Consider the following 27,443-nt stretch of genomic DNA (forward strand, 5'->3'; position numbering starts at 1 on the left):
CTGGGAATCCTTGGTAAAGAAAAAATCATTTTCAGTTTCGTTTTTGAACTGTCTTTCTCCTAATAACCAATCGCTGGTCTCTGGGTCATACTGCCCCCAGCCAATGACTGCCCTCTACCTAAGCCCCTCCTCTGGCAGCCATCTTCGGATTTGGTAGCACGTAAAGTGGCAATAGGACCAAGAGAAGAGCCGCAGAGGGGTAGGAGGGAGGGTTTGTATGTGAATCCATGCCAGACCCATGCTGGAGAACAGCAGTTACAGGTAAGTAACTTGTTCCTTCTCCAGCATGGGGTCTGGCATGGATTCACATGCTCATGAATACAAGAATGCATAGCAGTACACACATGCACAACCACGGGAGGTGGCAAGGCTCAACATTAAACATTTCATCAACTCAACATTAAGCATCTCTTACCTCCTCACAAGGCCCACCTTCAGGCGAACAGGTTGCGCAGCACTGCCTGGCCGACTCTGGACTCCTCCCTGAAATCCCGGTCGATGCAGTAGAATCTCGTGAAGGTGCGTGTCGACCTCCATGTAGCAGCTCTGCAGATGTCCAGCAGGGGCACACCAGATAGGAACGCGGTGGTAGCAGCGATTGCACTGGTCGAATCGGCTCTCGGACGGCCGGGCAACGGTCGGTTTGCCAACCAGTGACAGTGCATGATGCAGCCGGAGAGCCATCTGGAAATGGAAGCCTTCGAGAAGACCTTCCCTTGGTTCACAGGTCCAAAGTTAACAAACAGCTGTGATGTCTTCCGAAAACTCTTTGTGCAGTCCACGTAGAACTTCAGTGCTCTAGCTACATCCAGCGAGTGCAAAGTCCTCTCGGAAAGTGACAAAGGCGACAGGAAGAAAACAGGTAACACCAAGGACTCGTTGAGATGGAAGTCCGACGGCACATTGGGCATGAAGGAGGGGTGCGCCCTCAGCACCACCCTCGTCTCGTGGAAAATCAGGTATGGGGGCTTGCAGGCGAGTGCCTGGATCTCTCCCACTCGTTGTGCAGAGGTCAGCACCACGTTGAGCTCCCACGCCGGGGCCGGAGCCTTCACCGGCAGGAACGATCGCAACAGTCCCTTCATGAACTCCTTCACCAGACGATGGGACCACAAGGATGAGCGCCCCAGAGTTCTGGTGTAGCGGGAGATAGCCGCCAGATGGATCTTGATGGAGGCATGGGCCAGCCCCACCTTGGCCAGCGATAGCAAGTACGGCAGCACTTGAGGGGCCGTAATCCACAGACGGTTAATCTTCTGTGCACGGCACCAGACAGAGAACCTCTTCCATTTGTGTCCATAGCACTTGATAGTTGAGGACGCCCTGGCCTTTGAAAGCACCTCCTTGCAGTCCACCGGGATATCGTACCCTCCGAACTCTAGTGCTGCAGGAGCCAGGCCTGCAAGTTCATCCACCCCGGGTCGTGGTGGAGGATGGCGCCTCCTTCTCTGGAGAGGAGATCCGTGTCCGTCGGCAGTTTGACTGGGGGGAGGCCAACATGTCCGGAAGGTCCAGGAACCAGATCGGTCTCTGCCACGCCGGTGCAACGAGGATAATCCTGCACCGGGACCATCTGAATTGCTTGATGAGTCGCAGTAGCAATGGCAATGGCGGGAACGCATAGAGGAACAAGCCGTCCCAGGGGAATGAGAAGGCATCGCCCATGCTCCCCGGCTGGGGAAACCTGCTGACGAACCTTCGGCACTTGGCGTTCGTCACCGTCGCAAATAAGTCGATCTGGGGATTGCCCCATCGTTGGAATAGCAGATCCACTTGATCCTGTCACAGTTCCCACTTGTGGCACGAGCGTAGCTCCCTGCTGTGTGAGTCGGCGATGGTGTTCTTTATTCCTGCCAGGTGGAAGGGTACCAGAAACATCCCTTGGGCGACGTCCCAGTGCCACAGATCCTGGGCCTTCTTGGATAGGGCTGGGGATCTGGTGCCTCCCTGCTTCCGGATGTAGAACATTGTGGTGGTGTTGTCGGTGAAGTTTCTCACCACCTTGCCCTTGAGAGACGGAAGGAATGACCTGAGGGCCCAGAACACGGCTCGGAGCTCCAGGACGTTGATGTGTAGTGACCTCTCCTCCAGGAGCCAAAGGCCTCGTGCGTGGAGATCTCTGGTGTGCGCTCCCCATCCCTCCAGGGAGGCATCCGTTGTCACAGTCTCCTGATGTGCCGGGGTCTGGAAGTCCATACCCGCCGTAAAATGCGCGCGGGTGCCCCACCACCGGACCGCTTGGTGGAAGGTCTCGTTGAGCGAGATCCTGTCTTCGAAGCTGGATCATGGCGTGGAAGGAGCCAATTTCATCGGGCAGGGAGGCCCGAGGGGGTGGTGATGGAAGGCCCAACCCGTCGTCATCTGTCCCCGTCGTGGCCGTCTCTGTTCCCGTGTCATCCCTCGATTCCGGGGAAGGAGATCAAGGCTGTGAGGGCCGCGCAGGATGGAAGTGCGGTGGGGGATGAGATCTCCTCCGCTTGCTTGGAGGGCTTCCTGACGTTCCAGGCTCCACTAGGTCGTCCGCTGGGGGTAAGGGCAACCTTGTCCATATCTCTGCACAAAAGGCCTGGATCGCCATCAAGATTGCACCCGAGTTGTCTTGTGGCCCAGGTTCCGGCTGCGACGGGCGCAACGGTTGGGTAGTGGAATCCTCCGCCTCCACGGGAACCTCGTCGGCACCACTGTCGCTTTCTTCATCCCCCTCGTCGGGATCCCTCCCGTGGGACCGGACCTCCTTGAACCTCTTGTCCAGGATCTTCACGACTCTAGCCAGCTGCTCTTCAGAGGCTGTATCCGTGTCCGTGATGGCCACCGCCCCCCCCCTTTTTCCACCGGGGTTCTCACAGGGGTCTTATCGATGGGTTGAAAAGAGGATTCCCTCCACGGTCGCAGGAAGACTCGGGGCCCCGAGGTCACCTCCACTGGGGTAGCCTCCACAGGCTTTGCCAGGGACGCCACAACTCCCTCGATAGAGGCCTTAGCTGGGTGAATCAAGGCCTATCATGACTTTGGCGCTTGAGGCCTTCACCTTGGGGGGAGGGTCGCCGCCTAGCTCCCCCTCGGCTGTCACCGTCAGGATCTCCCAAAGCTTACCCGGGTTCTCTGACTTCCTATTCCCTTAACCAGAGAGTTGGCTCGTGGTTGATGGCGAAAGTGCACCCTGCCTGGCAGCCGAGGAGTCCGACCGTTCAGCGCTCCTGGTGCCTGCGGACTCACGGTGCTTTGCCTTTTGTTGGGCCCCCGTCATCGGAGCGCCCTTAAAGATCTTAGAAGACTGCTCGGACCTCCTCTTCTTCTCACCTGTTGCTGGGCTCTTCCCCTCCAGCCAGTTAGTGTGGCGGATCCGCCGATCCTTCATGGTTCGCTCCGACATGTTCTTGCAAAACGCACAGTCCTTCATCACGTGCCTTTTGTCTTCATGAAGGCAGTAGATGCATCTAGAATGCTCGTCCTCCTTGAAGACATTCAGCAATCCGCATCCAGGGCAGCTCCTGAACAGCTTGGATCCGGGCGTTGTGCTCCCTTTGTCCTGGGCCATGTCCATGCAGGGTAGGCCTCAAAGATCTTCTTGAATCCTCCAAGAAGCGGAACTCGACCCTGTTGATCAGAAGTAGAAACGCTGGAGCTTGAGGCTCGATTGACCGAAAAAATGAGATGAAACTCTTTGAAAAATCACAAAACGCAGTAAAAGCTCGAGAGCTATAGCACGAGGACTCCCAAAACTTGAACGTGTGGTAAAATCCGAAGATGGCTGCCAGAGGAGGGGCTTAGGTAGAGGGCAGTCATTGGCTGGGGGCAGTATGACAGAAACCAGTGATTGGTTATTAGGAGAAAGACAGTTCAGAAACTAAACTGAAATTGATTTTTTCTTTACCAAGGATTCCCAGCCCGACGACGGGGAATATTCATGAGCATGTGAATCCATGCCAGACCCCATGCTGGAGACATAAAACTAATAAGAATACAAATCTGGAGCAATATGAGATGGCAGGATCAACAAGAAGACAGTTTTAAGGCAAGGACAAGGTCTCTGATGATGCCAGGACCTGCTTGCATGTTAGCCCTTTCTCTTACAGCATTTTCTGGAATTACAATGTTCTTCACGTTGAGATGCCTCAAGATGTTATGTCCCAAACTAAATGAAATGAATAAGCATGCACCTAGGATTAGTGGGGCCAGACTTCCCGCTGGGAATTACTCCCATTTTGTAATTGTAATTATGTCCAGCAGTTTTATTTTTGTTATTTGCTCTGCCGTTTGGCTCCCATGCAACTCCACTGCTCCTCTTCTAGGACCACCAGCCAAATTCGGGAGCCTCAGGACTTCTCCTCGTAACTGCCCTATGTGAAGTGCACCACCACCAGATCAGAAAGGCAACGGCACATGGATGCTCGAAATGCACATTCAAATCTAAAATGGCTGCTCCATGCTCAAATTCTCCTTTCTTATATACAAGATGCAAAACCAACTAAGACACACACCGGTGACAATTGAACAGCCCTTCCAACGGACATCAGGATGCTACACCACTTCAGCCAACTTATATATCACCGTCCTGACCAACACATACCAGCACTATGGTCTCAGAGGATCTCTTTGGGACACAGATCCTCATGGAGTGTCCAGTACACTAAATATCTAGAAGCAGGTCCACACACACAGCACGCGGGGGCATCCAACATGCACTCACCAACACAATATCAAAGCTACAATTCATTTACCATTTTTGACCACCAACCAAACCCAAACTGTCTCTTCTACAGATCCACCAAAGTGCAAAGAGATCAGGTAAATGTTGGCAAGGACAGTATGAAAACGAATAACAACTATCTTGCTACTGGTTAGTCATTCCTAGTTATGATCAGATTTTTAAACAGGTACTTTGTTGTTTGTAAGTCCCACATTGCATAGAGGGTTTGTCGGTGCTGCATGCAAGAATATGTTCAGTATCATATGCTTTTATAGTGTTATCAACAGTGGTGGAATAACAGCTGCTCCCTCACTCTTTAGGTTGGTCAAGTATCAATTCCCCAGTTCTCACTGAAACGATTTTGTTAATGTACCTACTGTGATGAATGAAGAGATTCAGGGTCAAGTCCAGTGAAGGTCTATAAGCTAATATGTCAATGGAGGTGTGCAATAGGTGAATTTCAGAGAGCAAAGTGGATCACGATTTGAGATTAATTTAGTGGAACGTTGTTTGTGTTTACTGGTTGGCTGGCTACAATGGTTCACTTCTTTGTTGGGGTAGGGGTTGTTTTCTGGATTTCTTGATACATTTTTGGGAGTGTGATAAAGAAAGGGGTTGTTAGCTAGAAATTCAAGAACTAGAATTAGTTATTGGTACTCCTTAAGGTAGGACGGCTTTGATGACATCATATAGTTGAGAAATTGCTTAACCTTTTCCTGGATCAAACAGAATTGTCTGCAAAGGCTTTAATAGATAAAAATAGATATAAAATCCATGTGTGTAAACTTAGGAAAAAAAGATGGGATTCCTGATTTGACAGTATTTTTTATAAATGACTCATCTATTAACAATGCATGTATGACTAAGCACTTTTCAGCATGAAACAGGTTGAGAATTTCTCAGAGAATAAAATGGGATATATCTTGACCACACAAACGCATGTAGATATCAGACTTTAATGATGTGATTTCTATCACCCCTACCTCCATAGTAATAAAGGCACATTGCTATTGTTATAATCTATATGCAGAACACACTAGAAATGGCAAAAGTCATTAATGAAAAAGTTGAAATCATTGTCATTGCCTCTGCCTCTCATCAACACTGAGACTGATCAATATTTTCCAGGAAACCACAGGCACTTTATAATCCAACTACCTGCCTCACCAGGTCATGCTAGGCGACCTCACAAATCATGCTAGGCAATCTTCATAGAAACATCTGCCTCACCAAACCAGGATACACAATCTCATAGGAGCACCTGTCCAAATCCCTCAATACCTTTCTCAATGTGATATTAATAAACAGGAAAGTTCTCTCATACTCAGTCACTGTAGAAAGCAGAGAGATGAGAGCCGGATACGATTGGATGTCTGACTCAGTTTACACAATTCAGGAATAAAATGCCAATCAATGTGCAATAATATCAAAAATCACTGTATCAGAGCACCATCAGAAAAGCATAAAAAATAAGCACAAATGCTTCAAATGTAATACATTGTCCATTGGGATATATGGTGCCAGCATGAAGCCCATCCAGAACAGGGCCTTCTCCATATGTCGTGAGCGGATTTGCCTTCCAGAAGAAAAACAAAATTGTTCCCCATGCAGCTCAATTAATATCCAACTTCTGCACAAATGTCAACAGCAGAGTCCACTGGAGACTCAACATGTCTCAAAACAGCCAGAATCCAGTTAGTGGCTTTAAAATCTAGCTCAACAAAAATGAGGGTGCTGCACCTGCCTTCTGGAAAGTCATTGTGCTCTCTTTTCAGTCTTCCAGACTTCTGTGTCTGCCCGTGGTCTTCTTGCCAGCTATGCCATAGCAAAAAGTTGTATAGAGGGTTAGAGTGTGTCTTATTTATACTATTTGGGTGTTTACGGTTGCACCGATACAACCGCCAAAGTTACTCCAGCACTGCAAATCTTTCTGAACAAAAATATCAGGGACCAATATCGTCCTTGTGTAAACTATAGCAAGGCTGATTCCGTCATCCAGCACCAGGAATCTTTCCAACAAAAGTTTCAGCGGCCAGCACCTTTCCTGTGCAAACTATAGCCAAGGATGACATTGTCATCCAGCACTTAGAATGTTTCCAACAAAAATATCAGCCGAGAGCTTCACTCCTGTCCGAATTATAGCGGAGCAGTGTTTTGTAGTTCTTGCATTGTTATCTCTTGTTTACTATTTCTTGGAATATTGGCTTTCGTCCCAGAAAAAGGCTGTAGAGCAATGATCAGCTTTGCGTATACAGAAGAATTGAATGCATCAGGTTCAAGGTCTGACGCTCGGCCCGGACAATTGAAAAAACCTGTAATGGGCTGTGCTACAATATGACATGCATTACTTACCGTGATAGCATTTGTGATGATTGTATCTGCTTAGATTCACATGCTGTGCATATGGTCCGACATCCAGTGGTAACCGCAGAGAATTGCATCTCGTCTTCTGGGGACCGAAAGGGGACATCGGCATATGCGTGTCAGTACCACTATCCCTATCGTGACGTGTAGTGTACCCAAAATCCCTAACGCGCCAATGTCCCTCCGATTAGTGAGTACATAAAGAGAGAAAGTAGTAAGACGTCTATGTTCCTTCCTCCCCGAGCGGGGAGGTAGGGAGGGCTCATGTGAATCTAAGCAGATACAATCATCAGAAATGCTATTACGGTAAGTAATGCATGTCTTCTGATGCTTGTTAATCTGCTTAGAATCACATGCTGTGCATAGACTAGCGAGCAGTACCCGGAGTTGGAGGCGGCTTGTGAGAAGGAACCGTAGAGAAAAGATGTCTTAGTACTGCTTGTCCCATCTGAGAATCAGACCTAGAATGGGTGTCTAGGCAATAGTGTATGGTAAAGGTGTGTACCGAACTCCAGGTTGCCGCTTTGCAAATGGACTCAAGGGGAACATTTGCAATGAATGCAATGGATGCCACAGTGCCCTGAGTAGAATGTGCTCTAGGCTTGGAGGGGCAGTTCTCTCTTAGCAAGAGAGAAACATAGTGTGATGCATTTGACAATCCACCTTGAGATAGCTGATTTAGAGACAGGATTCCCTTCTCAACCAGCTGCCACTGAAACAAAGAATTGTTTTGTTTTCCTCAGTGGTTTAGTTCTTTACAGGTAGAACGTGACTGCCCTGCACACATCTACTTTTTGTAGGCTTCTTTCGGCCATGCTAGTAGGGTTCTGGAAGAAAGTGGGTAGTTCGATTGATTGGTTCACATGGAACTTTGATATTAATTTAGGTGCAAATTTGGGATGTGTGCGCAGAACTACCTTATCTTTGTGGAGTGTAACAAAGGGGTCTAGAACAGAAAGTGCCTGTAGTTCGCTAACCCTTCTGATAGAAGTGATAGTCACTAGAAAGGCTGTTTTATAATTCAGGTCTTTCAGACTTGCTTTATGCATAGGCTCAAAGGGAGCTCCCATGAACCTGGTTAAAACCACATTTAGATCCCATCCAGGGGCCGGGTGAGAAATGGGAGGATAAATCCTCTTAACCCCTTCCATAAAGGCTTTAATCCCCGGTATTTTCCACCACAACACATTTTGCTGTGCGTGGTGTAGGCTGACAGAGCAGCCAGATGAACCTTTAGGGAATTGAAGACTAACCCAGTGTCCAACAGATGGGTTAGGTACAGAATAATGTGTGTGGGTGAGCAATCGATGGGATTGACTCCCTTGGAATTGCACCAGATAACAAAACATTTCCATTTGCTGGCATAGCAATAACATGTATTTGGTTTTCTAACTTCCCTGAGTATGTCCATGCACCTTTGAGGGAGTTGTAGGTGTCAAAACTCTATGACCTCAGGAGCCATGAAGTGAAGTTCAGAGTTTGTGGGCATGGGTGTAGGGTCTCCCCCCCTGTCCTGAGACAACATGTTGTACGGGCAGGGTAGTTTCACTGGTGGGGAGAGGGACATTTCCATCAGGTGAGCGAACCAGGGTTGGCGGGCCCACATGGGGGCCACCAGTATCATGGTAACTGGTTCCTGGTGCATCTTGTGCACTATCTTGTTGAGAAGGGGAATCGGGCAGGGGGGGGGGTTGGGGCAGGGGGGTTAGGACGGGTGGTGGAAGCGTAGACAAATTTCCCTGACCATGTCAGAGACTGTTCCTCTTGGATCGGTTCTGGGAGTACCTGGAGGCGTAGTCTTGGCATTGGGCGTTCTCCTGAGTTGTGAACAGGTCGATCTCTGGGAAGCCCCATTCGGCGAAGACGCTGGACACAATGTCTTCGTGTAGCCACCATTTGTATTCTTCGGGCAGAGGAAAATCTCTGCGGAGTACGTCTGCCAGAAGATTGAGTTCCCCTGGAACATGTTGGGACAACAAAAACATCTTGTGTTTGAGAGCCCATATCCAAAATGTTTTGGGACAGCTTGGATAGCCCTGGAGAGTGAGTGCCCCCCTGTTTGTTCAGGTAATACATGGCTGTAGTGCTGTCTGTTAGAATCAGCACTGTCTTCCCTTGCAGTTGCACCTGAAAGGCTTTCAAAGCCTTCAACACCGCTAATAGTTCCAGTAGGTTTATATTGTTGGACGCTACTTGAGGAGACCAAACTCTGTGCGCTGTCTGCTGAAGCAGATGAGCTCCCCACCCTGTGAGAGATGCGTCTAGTGAGAATGGCTTCCACTGCATGCGTGGTGAAGGTCATCCCCTTCAAGAGGTTTTCTCTTGACCACCACTGCAGAGAGAGAACGAGGGATGGCGAGACAACTACTAGATTTTCCCATTGTCCGCTGGCCTGACACCACTGGCTGTTGAGCCACGCTTCCATGGGACTTGCACGTGGGGAACCAAGTATATGCATGACGCCATCATTCCTAGCAAGCGCATGGCCTTGCGCACCGTCACCTCCCGACTGGCTACATATTGAGGGATCTGAAAAAGCATGTTATGAACCCTCTCGTTGGAGGGGAAGACTAGACGGCCCTTTGTCTGAATTAGAGCTCCCAGAAATTATTTATTTGACTGGGGACTAAACTGGATTTCTTTTCGTTGATTGAGAAACCCAGACTGAAGAGAGATCTTCTGTTTTTTGGGTGTTCGAAAACATGCATCGAACGAGTCCCCCGGAATGAGCCAGTCGTCGAGGTAAGGGTAAACTGGGACTGATGGTCTGCGCAGGTGTGCTGCCGCCACTTCCAGGACTTTGGTAAACACCCTTGGCGCCGAGGCGATGCCTAAGGGGAGTACCTTGAATTGGTAATGCCTGTCCGGGATCATGAACCTTAGATATTTCCTATGCGCTGGCAACATTGAAATATGAAAGTATGCATCTTTCATGTCCAATGTTGTCATGTAGTCCCCCTGTTTCAGCTATGGGATCACCTCCTGTAGTGTTACCATGCAAAACTTCTGGGGTTTTATAAACTTGTTCGCTGGGCACAGGTCTAGAACAGGGCGCATGGTGAGATCCTTTTTGGGTACAAGGAAGTACACTGAAAAAATACCCTTGTTTGCCTGAAGAATAGGGACAGCGTCTAAGGTGTCCTTTCCCAGCAGAGCTTCCACCTCTTCATTCAGGATCTCCAGATGGTCCAGTAAAAGGAGCCGTGAGCGCGGCGGTCTGAATCGTGGAGGTCGGGCGAATTCCACGCAGTAACCGTGGGCGACCGTCTTTATGACCCACTGGTCTGAATTTATCCCTCCCATGCCATGAGGAAAGATGTTAATCGCCCCCACCGACCGGGGTAACATGGGAGGGGACCTGGATTTGGTGGTCATTTCTAACCAGAGGCTGTGGCTCCTCTGGGATTGGGGCCTCTGCCTTTGCCGCGTTTCTGACCCCTTGACGGGTAGTATGCAGGGTTTCCAGAAGTTTGTCCTGAGTTGAAGTTCCCTGTGTCGTAGTTGTTTTGACCAGCACGGGCTTGCTCTCGAAAGAACCGCCGAGAGTCATTACCCTTATGGGTGGAAGGTTTCTGTGTGATCTGTTGCAGAGACGTCAGAGTCTCATGCTCCTTCTTGGATGTTTCCAAAGCCTCATCCACTGCTTTCCCAAAGAGGTTAGATTCCTCAATGGGCTTATTGATGAGGGAGGCTTGAGTTTCCGGTTTAAAACCTGAGGTACGCAGCCAAGCGTGTCTTTTCAGTAGGGTCCCTTGGGCCAGAGACCTTCCTGCAGTTTCTGCAGTGTCCAGGGTGTTTTTGATCACATGCTGGTTAACTTGTCTTCCCTCGATTACAATGGAGAGAAGCTTTGATTTGGCGGGTTCAGGAACCTCTTGGAAGCCTTCCTGGAGCAAGTTCCATTGGGCGTCAGAATAACTTGCCAATACTGTTGTATTATTAGCAATCCGCGTAGTGTATGCGGCCGCTGACGTGACACGTTTGCCAAGGGCATACAGTTGCTTGTATTCCTTGTCCGGCAGTGATTCCCCCGTGGCAAGGGGTACCCCTGCCCTTTTCCGAGTGGTACTCAATACCAATGAATCTGGGACGGCATGCCCTCTAATGTATAGAGGGTCGGAAGGAGAAGGGCGAAATAATTTTTCAACTCTTGGGTTCAATGCCCGAGTTTGAGCTGGTGATACCAATGAGGGGGCCACCCTTCTCTTAATCGAATTAAGGAGGGGGATGGCCTGGCTAGATGGAGGTTTCTCCTTAAGGATATCCTCTGCAAAATCCTGCTCAGGCACAGACTGTTGAGTGGAAATTTTAAAATATTCAGCTGCTTTTTTCAACATGGAGTTGAATGGCATTTGGTCATCTACAGGAGAGGCCTGGCGAGCCGGGGTGGATGCAGGAGAATCCAGGCACAAAACATCAGTGTCCTGATCTTGCTATGTACATGGGTCCTGACCTTCCTGCTGGGTTTCTTCCCAGTTGTCCGTAGTATCCTGTTGTTCTTCCTCATAACTTTGTAAAAATAAAGCTTTTTCCTCTTAATTATAAATGTCCCTATATGTGTCCATGTGGACAACGTCTTCCTGCTGAAAGGCAGGAGACTGATCTTCTTGAATTTGGAGGTTTGGGTCTACCCAAGCCCTTTTCAGGGAAGGATGATCAGAAAAACTGATAATCTTCTCCAGCCGATCCATACACCCTTCAAACTTCTCTGTAGTCCATTTAGTCGACCCAAGCGGGCCTACGGGTGGAAGAACGGCGTTCTCCGCCCTATGGCGTCAGAAAGAGTCTCTTAGGATGTCGGAAAGAGGCTCTTGACTATCTTCGTAAGCATTGCACGAATCGGGATCCCAATCCACATCTGAAACCTTTTCCGCGGCTTGTCCCATAACTTTAGGCGGAACCGGGGTAAGACCCACCACCGCTGTAATTCTTTCGATGCTGCTTTCGATAGTCGCTGAATCTGTGTGAGACAGAGGCTCCGATGGTTTATCGGTAGGAGTACTACCTTCCTTGGCGCCAGAGGGCATAGCGGTTGGTTTTCCGGGTAGAGGCCTAGCTGTAGCTTTCGGCCTACCGCGGCCTTTGGGACCGTCGAAGTGTCACGTTTTCCGTGCTTCGATGTGTGCAGTTTTTGGAGTAGCGCCCTTTCTTGATTTTGATTGCCCAGTCACAAGATGCTGCTGCGGAGGTGGGGAAGGCTTTGGATCTGAACGATCCGAGGCAACCAGTTTTCGGCAGCCATGTTGGCGCTTTCACCTTTTTTCAATGAAGATGTCGAAAACGGTGTAGGGGCTGTTTGCTTAGTGTGATGCGCTTGTACGCCCTTGTCAGCGGATGTTGTCCCTGTTGCGAGACCAGAGTCAGGCCTTAAAGGGTCGGGGAGAGGCGTGGCAGACCTAGAAGTGTCTGCCTCAAGGTCTCTAACATCCACAACGGATGTTTGGTCATCCGAAGTACCCCCGTCACTCTCAGCGGGTGTGGCGGTGGGGGAAGGGGGTTCCACCCGTGACATACCGTAAGCGGCCCACCGATTTACACCCCACCGATTTACACGGCACTCCTTAAGGGTCTTCGGACGAAGGAGTTTACAGGCCGCACACCGCTTCTCGTCATGCTCTAGGGGGAGACAGGCGTTACACGTCCTGTGTTCGTCCTTCCAAGGATATCTAACCCTACACTTAGGGCAGAATCTAAAAGGAGTCCTTTCCATAGCTAAAGGGAAGGATGACCAGACCAAAAGGGAAAAGAGGGGAAAGGAATAAAGACATACCAACAATATGGCCACCCTGACCCCACTCTCCCTACTGTATAGGTTGGCCAGAGGGCCCGACCATGTGGAAAATCCGGCCGCCAGATTTTAGGCGCCAAAATCCACAGCCGTAGACAAATTCCCCCGTAGTCTTCGTCGAAGATGTTCTTTTGACCGAAGTGACTTAACGGGGAATAACCGACAATTCGGTAAAGATAAACAATGTTTCTAGTAAGAGCTCCTCTATAGGGCGACCAGTTTCTGGGCAGAAAAAAACAATCTGAGGGACCTCGGCGCGTGAGGGATTTGAGTACACTACACGTCACGATAGGGATAGTGTTACTGGCACGCCTATGCCGACGTCACCTTTCGGTCCCCGAAAGACAAGATGCAATACTCTGCGGTTACCACTGGATGTCGGACCATATGTACAGCATGTGATTCTAAGCATATTAACAAGAATTAGAAAATAAGTCAATGCTCACATTTACGAGAGATATAAAGTGTTGCATTACACTGTGCATTTAGCATCAGGGCTGGGCTTACAGCTCACATAATATGCTGCTTTAAACATGGCTTGACATGGGTAGACACAAAGTTACATGTCAATACGACAGTGTACGTTTTGGGTACTCTTGTGCTATGTACACATTCCTTTGATGGTATTGGCTGACTATCCCTGCATATTATCATGCAGAAGTCTTAGAGCAAGCAGTAAAGGCTTTGTGAGCTAATTTCCACCATACATATTATCCAATGTGGTTGAAACTATTTCCCGTGTGTGTGTGCGTCTTGTAAGTGATGATATAAATCGGCAATTTGATTTTTTTCATCCCAGGCACATGCTCTGCTATTAGAGTGATGTTTCAGAGACACCTGCACCCTATTTGCTGTGCTACCTTGGATAAGTTTACAGCGCAGCCCAGAATTTTGCCACGTCACTCCTCATGGCAGTTGCCATGGAGCCATGGCTCCCAGTCTGGATCACATGTGCTGGCATCCTCCTCTGGACGTTACACACCAGATGGAAGCACAAACCCGAAAACCATGTCTCACAATATAGGAGCCGGCAAATGGACAGATCTCACTTCTCAATATTGCCAGTGAGTAGAGTTTTCTGGTTTCCTGTTTTTGTACGTGCTTATTCTCTATTGCGACCTTGGATCTGAACCTGGACTCCCGTGGACAATCTCATTTGGTTTTGGTGAATTGTATGTTGCTCACCTGGTAGCTGAACCTGGACTTGGATTTGTGTCTTTCCTCTGGATTGTCAGCATGGAACCCTGGACTGTTTGGGATACTCTGGAACTCTGCTACTCATCCTGGATTATCCTGGCTTTCGTGTTAACCAAAGTTTATATTCTCTAGTTTCAGCATTGTTCTGCACGGTGTAGGACCCCTACACCCTATTGCTCCCTTTCTTCCCGATATTTTCCTTTCCTCTTCTGTTAGCCGTGCACTTGTGCAGCCTGTGTCAGACCCGACCTTTGTTCTCGTCTTTCCCTCAAGCCTTCCTCCATTGCCTCTCAGGAGAGGGCCCTTCACTGGCCTAACATTGGATTACCCTTCTTCCTGAATCCCTCCTTCTCTGTTGCCAACCTCCACAGTTTAGGTACGGTTTTGACATATTTATTTATATAAAGTGTAATAGTAGCCTTTTCTGGTGAATCCAGTCAGACCTGTGCTTTTTGTTTGCTGCCTAGGAGAGAGCTTGGCAGATGCCTCCAGATCTCTTTTTTTGGTTGAGCCCGCGGTACCTGTTGGTTTCTCCGGGTACGGTGCTCTCAGGAGGAAGGTCAGTTGTTGATGCAACCCCTGACCATTCCCAAGTGCTGCTGGTCAGATAGATAAAGAAGCCCTTAATATGAAGGCAGGCGCTGTTCTTTTGAGGACAGAAATGACAGCTGCCCATGCTTCCATACATCAGAGGATTGATGCAATACAGAGCAACATTCATCCCTTGCACCCTATGCAGAGTTTGCCACTGCAGCACTTCCCAACACCTGTCTGTGTCTACTCCTCTCCAGTGATGTTGTCGAACCCTTTCCACCTTAGTGCATCTGGTAGACCCAAAGGCATATCATACGTTTTTGAATCAATGCATTTCCTATGCAGATCTGCAGCGTTCCCAGATGCCATAAGCAAATCGGCCTTTGGCCTGTCACATTTAGGAGCTACTGCAGCAGCATTAGCTAATCTGACGTTGGAGGCAAATTATCCTGTCCTATGATTTTGATGCCCTATTAGACACTATGAATCGTGTCTTTAACACTAGTCACCGGGCCCAGGCCACCAACCTTGCACTAATAGACCCTGAACAAGGCAAAAGCAATGTATTAGCCTATATCACCCATGAGGCCAGAAAACAAGAAGGCTGCAGTTTTTTATGAGATTGTCTGAAAGAGTTGGACGACCTTGCAGTGGTCCTTTCGTTGCTGACGCATTACCTGATTTGGTGGGCCTGGTGCTTCAACTGGATGCCAGGATGGCTGAAAGACGCAGTGTAAGTAAATACCATGTGCTACGGCTGGACCCTAAAACAGAAGATTTTAGACCCACGCTCGGTTTCTGTTTTTTAAACCCTGACTGCAGATTCATCTCAGCCGCCGTTGCACGCTGACATTATTTAGCAAGTAACAGATTGTACTTAGTTCTCACGGCAGAGAGTTAAAGCACTCTAACTAGTTTAGGTAGTTTACTTACTGTTGCGTTTGGTAACCCGGACAACGTGACTTTGCTTCCTTTGATAAACGCAAGAAACGTGCCTTAGAACTCCATTTCCCAGGAGTCCTAGGGCTCTATTTCTTGATCCCTCAAGCGCTTCAGCGCCAGCGTTTCCACACCAAGCCGGTCTTCCCCGGTCATCGGCCAGAGTCAGCGGGAGACCATTCTTACTGGCGTTAAGCACCCTAGGTAGAGACGTTTGCCCTTAGTCACTGAAACATGGGTTACCCAAGGAATTAACCTTTATCTATTGCGGTGCTTCGCCTCTACTCTATTGCTTAGCCCTCATTGAGCGACTCAAATGCACCAAACTAGACAGCATACCCCCAACCCAGGATGTCCCAACTTTATCTGGCCAATCACCTGCTGCCCTAACCGTTTTAAAGGAAACTGCTCATTCTACCACAGCTCTTGTGCAGAAACCCAGTCCAACTACTGATGCCATGATTAGCTCTACTTCCTCTTCTGTTTACCGGCTGTCCAAGAACCTAGCCATTGCTTCTCTTCCCCCTAACTCCCAGACTAAAAAGGTGCCTAAACTCTCCCAACTGGACGTCAATAAGAATTGGTTAAAGATCGCCCTCCTCAGTACCCGTTCACTGGTATAACAGGCACAGGAACTACATGATTCAATACAGAGTTACAATCTCGATAACATTTGCATTACTCAAACTTGGATTCAAGACACAAGTGGATCAGCCATCTCATTGGCCTCGCCACCAGGGTACACCTTCTTTAATGTTAATGTTAAAGGACATTTGTACCGTGCACGATCACCACCGGAGTGGTCCTCTGGCGCTCTGGCGGCTCTGAAAGAGGAGGGGAGGTTGAGTTAGTGGGAGGAAGCAGGAAAAGTGCCGGAGAGCAGTGATCTGCTGTTGGCGGCCTCAGCCCGGTGGGTCAGTTGGCTTGGCCTGGGGTGTTTGCGGCCGGTAGTCGTTGTGTGCTGTTGTGCTAGTCTACGTGTCTTTTTTGTTTTGTTGTTGCAGTGTAGTGAAGTTTGTGCGGTTTGTTGTGCTGTAGGTTTTGGTTGCGTTGGTTTGGAATGTGAGAGGTGTACGCAGAGGGGAAATTGTTAGTGGAGCTGGTTAGTTGGCATCTCTATCCTGAGTTGAGGCGCTGGGCTTGTGTAGTCTCCCCTGATGCGCCCGTCCTGATCTGGGTCCCTCTGACATTCAAGGTTCGTTACTCCTCTGGTCCCTGCCTCCATCAGGCTCTCTCATTGCCCACCTGTCCTCCCTTCATACTCCTGTGGCCAGTACACCTGCCAATGTCAACGAGTCAGTTTGTGTGCTAATTGACAATATCTTGCCAATTCCACAACACTGTGGTACCTGGTGGTAACTAAGGGGCGGGTAGGGTAGTTGACTCGGTCTCTGTGCGTGACGTCTGAGTTCCAGTCTATCCGGTGTCACCCGTCCAGGTGCGGTGGGAGCTTCCCAGTCATTTCTGGGGCTGTCTGTGTCCTTTCCAGTTTAGTCGTCCATGTCTCTGTTTCGGTTTTCAGTTTGAATCAGTGTTGTTGAAGAGCCAGGTTTTTAGTGATTTCCTGAATTTTAGGTGATCTTCAGTGTTTCTTATTTCTTTTGGGATTTTGTTCCAAGTTTTTGCGGCTAAGTGGTAGAAGGAGGTGCCTCCAAGTTTTTTCTTAAGGTATGGTTTGATTTCCAGGCAGACTTTGTTGCTTGATCGGAGGGGTCTTGTTGATTTGTAGATTGTTATTTTCTTTTTTAGGAATTCTGCTCCTTGTCCACCGATTGCCCTATGCGTTATGCACATTGTTTTGAAGGTGATGCGATGTTTAACTGGGAGCCAGTGTAGTGTTTTTAGGGCTGGGGTGATGTGATCTCTTCTAGATAGTTTGAGGACTAGTCTTGCTGCTGCATTTTGTATCCGTTGCAGTTTCTTCAGGAGGTGTTCTGGTATTTCGAGGTAGAGGCTGTTTGCATAGTCAATTATTGACATGGTTAGGGCGACGATAGTGAGTGTTTTGTGCGTGAAGGAGAGGAAAGGTAGAATTCTTCTTGCCGTGTGGAGGAGGAAAAACATTTCTTCACTGTTGCATTTATTTGTGGTTCTAAGTTTAGGGTGTTGTCCATTAGGACTCCCAGATTTTTTACTACCTTCGATGGTGTTGGTGTGTTTCCCATTTCCGTAGGCCACGGGATGGTGGTTTCGTTCTCTTGGTTTTTGGATACGATCATGATTTCTGTCTTTCCTGTGTTGATTTTCAGGTTGTTGGCATTCATCCAAATGAAGACTTCTTTTAGGCAGTCAATTAGGGTTGAATGATCGGCATCAGTGTCTTTGATTTTGTAGATGATTTGAGCATCAGCTGCGTAGTTGTAGCATGTAATGTTGTATTTATTGAAGATTCTGATGACCGGAGTCTGATAGATGTTGAAATATAGCGGAGATAGTGATGATCCTTGTGGCACTCCACAGTCAACTCGTGGATTGGATTTGAATGGTTTAATCCATACGGTTTCTGTCATTTCTGCTAGGAATGATTTGGTCCAGAGTAGGGCTGTTTCTGTTATGCCTATGTCTTCTAGTATTATGGTCAGTGTGTTGTGGCTCACTGTGTCAAAGGCCGCGAAGAGGTCGAGCAGAATAAGGGCTGAGGTAGTGTTTGAGTCTGCGTTAGTTTTGAGGTCGTCCCAGATGGATAGTAGTGCTGTTTCCGTTCCTCTTGCTGGTTTGATACCGACTTGAGCTTGGTCTAGCGGGTGGTGTTTTTCTACGTGTTCTTGGGTTAGTTATATACGTAGGTTTCTAGAAGATTTTCCGGGTAGGGGATGTTCGAGATCAGCCTGTAGTTGGAGAGGTCTTCTACGTCGCCACTTGTGTTTTTCAAGAGTGGTTTGATATATGCTGATTTGAAGATCCTCGGTACAGTCCCTGTTGCTAGTGATAGATTTAGAAGGTTTCTGTAGTGTTTTGCTGGCGTTCCCTGTGCGAGGATTGATTTGTAGATGTCTGGGGGACATGGGTCCATGGGTGATCCAGCTTTCTTGCTTCGTTTTACCACCATTGCGAATGCCTCTGCTGATATTTCAGGAAAGCTTTGGAGTTTGTGCTGTGGTTCCGTGTTAGGTTGTATGTTGTGGTAGGTTGTTCTCTTTTGTATTGTTTGTCGGATGTCATTGATTTTTTTTTTGAAGTTGTCTGCCAGGTCGTTGCATAGTTTTTCTGAGGGGGGTTGGGGTGTTATCGCAGCCTGGTGGGTTTCTCATTTCTTTAATGATGCTAAACACTTCTTTTTGTGTGTTGACGGCATTGGTGATTCTGTCATCATAATGTCTTCTCTTCGCCTTTTGAATTTCCTTCTTGTATGTGCGGATTTGTTTCTGGAACAGAGATTTTTTTTTGGTTGTATTTTTCCCTCCATTGCAGTTCCATCTTTTTGTTTTCGTTTTTCATGGCGCTTAGTAGTGAGGTGAACCACTTTGCTATTGCTCTTTTTTTTGATGGGGTGAACGGTTTTTCTGGGGCGATCTTGTCTATTGTATCTGCAATCCATTTGTGTAGTATCTCTGCTTTCCCGTCTAGGTCAGCTAGCTCTAGTTCTGTAGTTGAGCGTTTGGTTAATTCCAGTTGTTCGAATAGGTTGCTTTCTTTGACGTGTTTCCAGTTTCTCTTTGTGGTGGTTGTGAGTTTCGGGGGTTGGATATAGACTTGAGTAGGCAGAGTGATCACGAATGGGATGATGAGATGGTCGCTCTACAGTATTTGTATTGGTGGTGCCGTGGTGATGAGTTTTTTGTTGGTGAAAATTGCATCGAGGGGGTGTCCTGCCGAGTGTGTTGCCCCTTTGACTAGTTGTAGTTTCATGGTGGTGAGTTGTTCAATCAGTGAGTTTTGGGAGTTGGTGTGATTGTCTTCAAACCAGATGTTGAAGTCCCCCAGGATGATTAGGTGTTCGTGGTTGATGGCTAAATTGGTGATGGTTTCTATGAAGTTGTCGACGAATGTTGCATCATATGTCGGGGGTCTGTACACCAGGATGAATGTGATGTTGGTTTTTGGGTTTGCCATTAGGTGTATTACCATGGTTTCGCAGTTGAGGATGTTGAGTGGTTCATCAGTTTTAATTTTCAGGTGTTCGTTGAATGTTATTGCGATGCCTCCTCCTTTTTAGTTTTTCCTGTTTATTTGCAGGCATTTGAAGTGGGTTGGAAGGCAGCTTTGGAGTGTGATATTGTAGTTGTCGTCCAGTCATGTTTCTGTGATGAACAGGATGTCAATGCCGTTGTCGTCGAGTAGGTTGAAGATCTCTGTTGAGTGTTTTGACATGGATCTTGCGTTTATTAGATTGCAGTGAAGTTTGGAGGTGTTGTATGGTTTGGACTTTCTTGTTTCTTGTCGTCTTCTGATCGGTGTTGAGGGTTCCTTCCTGGTCGATCTCTTGTTGAGCTGTGGGTTTCTGGGTGTCAGCATCTTCGAAGAGTTCTTCTAGGTTCTGTCTTGGGTTATTTTTGTTTTCATAGTGTTCATCTTCCAGAGGTTGTGGTTGTTGATTGGAAGTTCCTTTTGCTTTGGTGATGTAGGATGTTATCGCATAGGTTGTGTGCTTGTTGTTTTTTGTGTTGTTCACCTTTCTTCTGCTTGCTTGTGTTAGGTTGTTTGATGTTGCTGCTTCTAACGTTGGGTTGGATTGCTGTGGTTGCCAGTTGTCAGCGAGATGGAGTTAGGTAGAGGGATTTGTCTCTTCTCTCAGTGTTGGTTCGATTTGTGTTCCTTTCTGTGGGGGTGCAATCTATCGTTGTTGTTCTTAGATGCTGTTCTGGAGTGTTTGTTCTTTCATCTCTTCGTCATTTCTTTGGAATGGGTCTTTTGCACGGCGTTATAGGCTTGGGAGTTGTTTAGTCTTTTGTTTGGTGATGTCCAGTTGGTTCTACTTTGGTCTGGTTGTCTTGTGGTGTAGTAGTGGGTGTGAAAGCTGTCCGCTACTAGGTTGGGCTCTGTCTGTCAGTGGTGTTCCGGCTGAAGTTGGCGACTCGTGCAGTCCCTGTCCTTAGAGGGGATGGGGAGGTGGTTAAGGGTTGTTTAGTTGGGTGCTATTGGTGGCTCTCTTTAGTGTCCGTGTCCCTGAGCGCGGTTCACTGTGGTGAGCTAGCTATGGGGTTTGGGGAGGGAATCTGCTAGTTGAAGAGTGGCTTGGAGGGGCGCAGCTCGGACTTGCGCCTTGTGATGCGTAAGCAGAGTGACACTCCACATTAATTCACTGGTGGGTTCCGTTTCACTGGAGAGTGAGTTGGTCAGCTAAATTTGAGACACCTGTGTATTGGGGGAAAGGCCTATCAATGCAATCCAAATGACACAAAAAGAAGTTTGGGCACAGAGGCCCTGCTAAATTTGAGAAACCTGTATAGTGGGAGAGAGGCCTGGCAATGCAATGTAAATGACACAGAAAGGATTTGGGTGCAGAGGCCTTGCTAAATCTGAGAGACCTGGATAGGTGGAGAGAGGCCTAGCAGAGCGATCTCAACATCATACAATGCAGTGTGGAGGCCTATCAATGCAGTCTAACAGTGCAATTGGAGACAGAACCCCAGCTAAACTAGAGACACCTGTATAGTGGGAGAGAGCCCTGTCAATGCAATCTAAATAACACAAAAGGAAATTTGGCACAGAGGCTCTGCTAAACTTGAGAGACCTGTATAGTGGGAGAGAGGCCCAGCAGTGCAATCCAAATATCGTACAAAGCAATTGGGGACAGAACCCAAGCTAAACTAGACACCTGTATAGTGGAAGAGAGGCCTAGCAGTGCAATCTGGATATCATACTAGGCCATTTGGGTACAGAGGCCCTGCTAAATATGAGAGACCTGTATAGTGGGAGAGAGGCCCAGCAGTGCAATCTAAATATCATACAATGCAAATGGGGACAGAACCCCAGCTAAATTCGAGACACCTGTATAGTGGGAGAGAGGCCTAGCAGTGCAATCTAAATATCATACAATGCAATTGGGGACGGAACACTAGCTAAATTAGAGACACCTGTATAGTGGGAGAGGGGCCTAGCAGTGCAGTCTAAGTATCATACAATGCAGTGTGGAGGCCTATCAATGCAGTCTAACACAGTGAAATTGGGGACAGAGGCCCTGCTAAATTTGAGAGACCTGTATAGTGGGAAAGAGGCCTAGCAGTGCAATCTAAATATCATACAATGCAGTATGGAGACTAAGTTTGGATTGTGACTAATTTTGAGGAAGAGGGCGAGAGATGCAGTGCAGTGACCCTGCGCAATGTGGTCTCCACAAGTGGCTGGGACTCCAGTGCAGAGCAGCTGTTCCTCTCCCGGTCCTGGGCCACTCCTACCTTACTGGGCCTGGGAGTTGCAGGTTGATGGCTGGCCACTGGCTTCCCCTGCTGACACCTGCTGACACTTCCTGGAGCCGCCTCTGTTGGAGCCGCCCTTGGCCTTGGGGCTCTTAGCCACAGGGGGCTGCCGGGCAGAGGGCTGCCCTGGGAGGACCAGTGATGAAGGGTGAGAGGACCAATGAGAAAGGGCCTAGGCGGGTCAGGAGGGGGGAGGGAAGGGAAAGCAGGAGGAGGGTGAAGAGTGGGAGCGGGCTGCTGGGGGATCAGAAAAGGCCTCAGGCCTGCAAGATTACAAAAAAATAAGGCGCTCCTGGAAGGGCCTTGCTGCTCACCGTGCTCCTCTGGAAATGGAGCCGGTGAATTCAGCACGTTGCTGGGTTTACAGCCACACGGTCCAAAGGACCAATGAGAACGGGGCGGGTCGGGAGTGAAGTGAAAGCAGGAAGAGGGTGCGGGGTGTGAGGGGGCTGCTGGGGGATCAGAAAAGGCCTCGGGGCCTGCATGATTTAAAAAGATTAAGGTGCTCCTGGAAGGGCCTTGCTGCTCACCGTGCTCCTCTGGAAATGGAGCCGGTGAATTCAGCACGTTGCTGGGTTTACAGCCACACGGTCCAAAGGACCAATAATAATCTAATTGAGGGACAGGGTGGGGAGTTGCTATTATTTCAAAATCAGAATTAGGTTTGTTTCCAACCGGAGCCTCTTGTTCTGGCTGAAGAATTCTTCACCGGAGAATGACACTTACACCTCGGGATTGTGTTAATATTGTGCTGATCTATCGCCCTGCTCCATGCCAGAACTTAACGAAGAAATCTTTTCGCTCCTAAACAACCTTATTATTTCTAATTCCTCCACTTTATTCTTGGGGGACCTAAATCGTTGCAAAGGGGACATCAGCGATATGGAAGCGTGTGACCTAGAAGCCGCCTTATTGGAAAGCGATCATGCAGTTATTAACTGAGAGCCTACCATGAATAACCAACACATTCTTGATTGGATAGTTCCACTGAAGATCAAATCGCAAGATGTGATCACCAACACCTTTGTATGGTCTGATCACTATTCTATTAGGTTCGCAATGCAGCTCCCAGTCCCACCTACCAGATCCCCCAAAGTCATGCAACTAGTCACAGGTCGGAATTTAAAAAAGGTGCGTCCCCTTGACTTGCAGCTATGCTTAAAAACCATAATGCTAAACTGCACACCTAAAGACCAAGCAGATCACCTAGAGTCCACGTTCACAAACATCTTTACTAAAATGCTGGACACTACGGCCCCGCCAGTAAATCTAAGTTAGTGAGAGACAATCCAATACATTAAAACTGGTTTACACCTGAATTAAGGAGCTTGAAGAAGAAAAAGGAACAAATGACTTACCTCTAACTGCTGTTCTCCAGCATGGGTCTGGCATGGATTCACAAGCTCATGAATATTCCCTGTTGTCAGGCTGGAAATCCTCGGTAAAGAAAAAATCAGTTTCGTTTCTGAACTGTCTTTCTACTAATAACAAATCACTGATCTATGGGTCATACTGTCCCCAGCCAAGGACTGCCCTCTATCTAAGCCCCTCCTCTGGCAGCCATCTTCAGATTTTGTAGCACGTAAAGTGGCAGTAGGACCAAGAGAAGAGTCGCAGAGGGGTAGGAGGGAGGGTTCGCATATGAATCTATGCCAGACCCATGCTGGGGAACAACAGTTAAAGGTAAATAACTTGTTCCTTCGCCAGCCTGGGGTCTGGCATGGATTCACATGCTCATGAATACAAGAATACATAGAAGTACACACACATACACAACCACGGGAGTTTGCAAGGCTCAACATTAAGCCTTTCAACAACTCAACATTAAGCATCTCTTACCTCCGCAGCAGGCTCACCTACAAGCGAACAGGTTGCGCAGCACTGACTGGCCGACTCTGGACTCCTCCCTGGAATCCCAGTCGACGCAGTAGAATCCCGTGAAGGTGTGCGTCGACCTCCAAGTAGCAGACCTGCAGATGTCCAGCAGGGGCACACCAGACAAGAGCGTTGTGGTAGCAGCGATCGCTCTGGTTGAATGGGCTCTCGGATGGCCGGGCAACGGTCGGTTTGCCAACCGGTGACAGTGCATGATGCAGCCGGAGAGCCATCTGGAAATAGAAGCCTTTGAGAGGGCCTTCCCTTGGTTCACAGGTCAAAGTTTACAAACAACTGTGATGTCTTCTAAAGACTCTTTGTGCGGTCCACGTAGAACTTCAGCGCTCCAGCCACGTCCAGCGAGTGCAAAGTCCTTTCAGCCGGCGACAGGAAGAAAACCAGTAACACCAAGAGCTCTTTGAGATGGAAGTCCGAAGGCACCTTGGGCATGAAGGAGGGGTGCGTTCTCAGCACTACCCTGGTCTCATGGAATGTCAGGTATGGAGGTTTACAGGAGAGGGCCTGGATCTCTCCCACTCGTCGTGCGGAGGTGATGGCCACAAGAAACGCCGTCTTCCACGACAGGAACTTCAACGGTGCCAAATGCAGAGGCTCGAATGGCAGCCCCATGAGCCTGGTCAGCACCACGTTGAACTTCCACGCCGGGGCCGGAGCCTTCACCAGCGGGAACGATCGGACAGTCCTTTCATGAACTCCTTCACCAGGCGATGAGACCACAGAGATGACCGCCCAGGAGTTCTGGTGTAGCGGGAGATAGCCGCCAGATGGATCTTGGAGGCATGTGCCAGCCCCGCCTTGGCCAGCGATAGCAAGTACGGCGGCACTTGAGGGGCCGTAATCCGCAGAGGGTTAATCTTCTGTGCACAGCACCAGACGGAGAACCATTTCCATTTGTGTCATTAGCATTTGAGAATCGAGGACGCCCTGGCCTTTGCAAGCACCTCCTTGCAGTCTGCCGGGATATCGTACCCTCCAACTCTAGTGCTGCAGGAGCCAGGCCTGCAGTTTCAGCAATCCTGGGTCGTGATGGAGGATGGCGCCTCCTTCTCTGGCGAGAAGAACTGCGTCCGTCGGAAGTTTGACTGGGGGGGGAGCTGACATGTCCTGAAGGTCCGGGAACCAGATCTGCCTCGGACACGCAGGTGCGACGAGGATCATCCTGCACCGGGACCGTCTGAGTTGACTGATGAGTCGCAGCAGCAATGGCAACGGGGGGGAACGCATGCAGGAACAGGCCGTCACAGAGGAATGAGAAGGCATTGCCCATGCTCCCCGGCTGGGGAAACCTGCTGGCGAACCTCCGGCACTTGGCGTTCGTCGCCGTCGTGAATAGGTCGATCTGAGGATTGCCCCATCATCGGAATAGGAGATCCACTTGATCCTGCCGAAGTTCCCACTCGTGGCACGAGCGCAGCTCCCTGCTGAGTGAGTCGGCAATGGTGTTCTTTATTCCAGCCAGATGGAAGGGCACCAGGAACATCCCTTGGGCAACGGCCCAGTGCCACAGATCCTGCGCTTCCTTGGATAGGGCTGGGGATCTGGTGCCCCCCGCTTCCTGATGTAGAACATTGTGGTGGTGATGTCGGTGAAAACCCTCACCACATTGCCCTTGAGGGACAGAAGGAACGACCTGAGGGCCCAGAACACGGCTCGGAGCTCCAGGACGTTGGTGTAGTGACCTCTCTTCTGGGAGCCAAAAGTCTCTTGCGTGGAGATCTCGGATGTGCGCTCCCCATCCTTCCAGGGAGGCATCCGTCGTCACCGTTTCCTGATGTGCCAGGGTCTGGAAGTCCACGCCTCTGGATGCGCGCGGGTGCCCCACCAACGGATGGCTTGGCGGAAAGTCTTGTTGAGTGAGATCCTGTCTTCGAAGCTGCCCGCCGCTTGCATCCAACGGGCGTCGAGGAACTCCTGCAGTGGACGCATCCGCAGCCTGTATAGGCGCACAAGGTAGATGCACGAGGACATCATGCCGAGTAAGGACTTGATGGACCTCACCCTGGCCACGTCCATGGTCAACAGCCGTTGTAGCTTGCCCAGGATGGCTTTCGTCCTTTCCCCCCCAACGGCGAAGCCAATCGCGCCACTGTGTCGAGTTTGGCTCCCAGGAACAGGGCGTCTTGTGACGGTATCAAGTGGGATTTCGCAAAGTTGATCGAGAATCCCAGATCCGTGAGCAATTGGACGGTCTTCGCTGTGTGATCGACGGCGAGTTCCCTTGACTTTGCTCAGATGAGCCAATCGTCCAGGTAGGGGTAGACGTGGATCCCCTGCAGGCGCAGCCACTGGTGCCAGGCACTTGGTGCCGACTTCAGTCTGAAGGGAAGGGCCTTGAACTGAGAGTGTCGCCCTTGGACCACGAATCATTGGAACTTTCGATGTCCTTTGAGAATGGGGATGTGGAAGTAGGCATCCTCCAAGTCCAGCGACAATAGGAAGTCGCCTTCCTCCAGCTGTCCCAGCACATGCTGGAGGGTGACCATCTGGAATTTCTGAGACTTGATATGCTTGTTTAGATGACGAAGGTCCAGGATCGGTCGCCAACCGGCGGTCTTCTTTCGGATGAGGAAGTACTGCGAGTACACTCAAGAGCCCCCGAGCCTCTTCGGGACGATTTCTATCGCGTCCTTTTTCAGCATTGCTCGTACCTCCATAAGTATCTGTGGGGCATGGTTTTCCTTCCTGGCCACAGTTGGTAGACATGGACACTTCCTTTGGAATTCCAGAGTGTGCACGTGGGCCAGCGCGTCCAGCACCCAACGATCGGTGGAGATGGACTCCCAAACGCTGATGAATTTTGCCAGCCGGCCTCCCACGGGGGTGCTTCGGTGGGGGCCCGATGCCGCGTCCGGTTCAATCCTGCTTCGCCAAGGCTTTGGCACCTTGGCCTCCTTGGCGACAACGTCCTCCAGCCTTGCTGCAGCCTCTGTTGGCCTCCTGTGATGATGAACGGGACACTTAGCGGTACGACAAGGAAACGCCACCAAATCCTTTGGAGGCACCTTGAGACTTGCCTCCAGATGTCAAAGGGCAGCCGTCGCTGATGGAGAGAACCCAAGGCCCGGGCTGTCTCAGTGTCTGCCTTGATGGCCTGCAGTGACTTGTCCACTGCCTCGCCAAACAGGTTATTCCCGTCGAAGGGCATGTCCAGTACCCTGGTCTGCACATCCTGATGGAAATCGGTGGCCTTAAGCCAACCGCGCCGGCGAAGGCAAACGCTGTTGCCCATCTAGCAAAAGCCGGTTTCTGCGATGTCCGTGACCACCGTGATGGTGTGGTCCGAAGCCACCGCGCCCTCCTTCAGGATTTCAAGGGCTTCCGCTCTCTTGTCGTCTGGGAGAAAATCGCCGTCAGGTGGGGAAGTGGAAGTTGATCCCGTCGCCCCTGTCGATTTCTTCTTGGCCGCTGCGGAGACCACCGAATCCGGGGCCGGCTGAGCACTGAGGCACATCGGGGCGGGATCTGGGACCCGGTACTACTTCTCATACCGGTCCCTCTTCGCAGGTGCCGTGGATAGTTTCTTGAGTACAGTCCTTCGTCCCAGATGTCGTCTAATAACGGTACTGAGAGGACGGTCTCCCCCTTGGCCTCCCGTCGCTGGTAGAGGAGACCCTCCTTCTTCTGTTCTTCGGGACAAAGTTGGAAGAGCTCCAAAGCCCTGGCGATCATGGCCTGG

General features: G+C 49.5%; 1 protein-coding gene across 2 annotated transcripts in view; it reads right to left on the reverse strand.

The window, feature by feature from the left end:
- Positions 1 to 27,443, reverse strand: part of TAF2 (TATA-box binding protein associated factor 2) — a 2,148,555-nt gene that overhangs the window by 965,003 nt on the left and 1,156,109 nt on the right. The gene's annotated exons all lie outside the window — the stretch shown is intronic.

Source organism: Ambystoma mexicanum, chromosome 5q (assembly GCF_040938575.1).
Source record: "Ambystoma mexicanum isolate Mex_15411 chromosome 5q, UKY_AmexF1_1, whole genome shotgun sequence".
Classification (NCBI taxonomy): Eukaryota; Metazoa; Chordata; class Amphibia; order Caudata; family Ambystomatidae; genus Ambystoma; species Ambystoma mexicanum.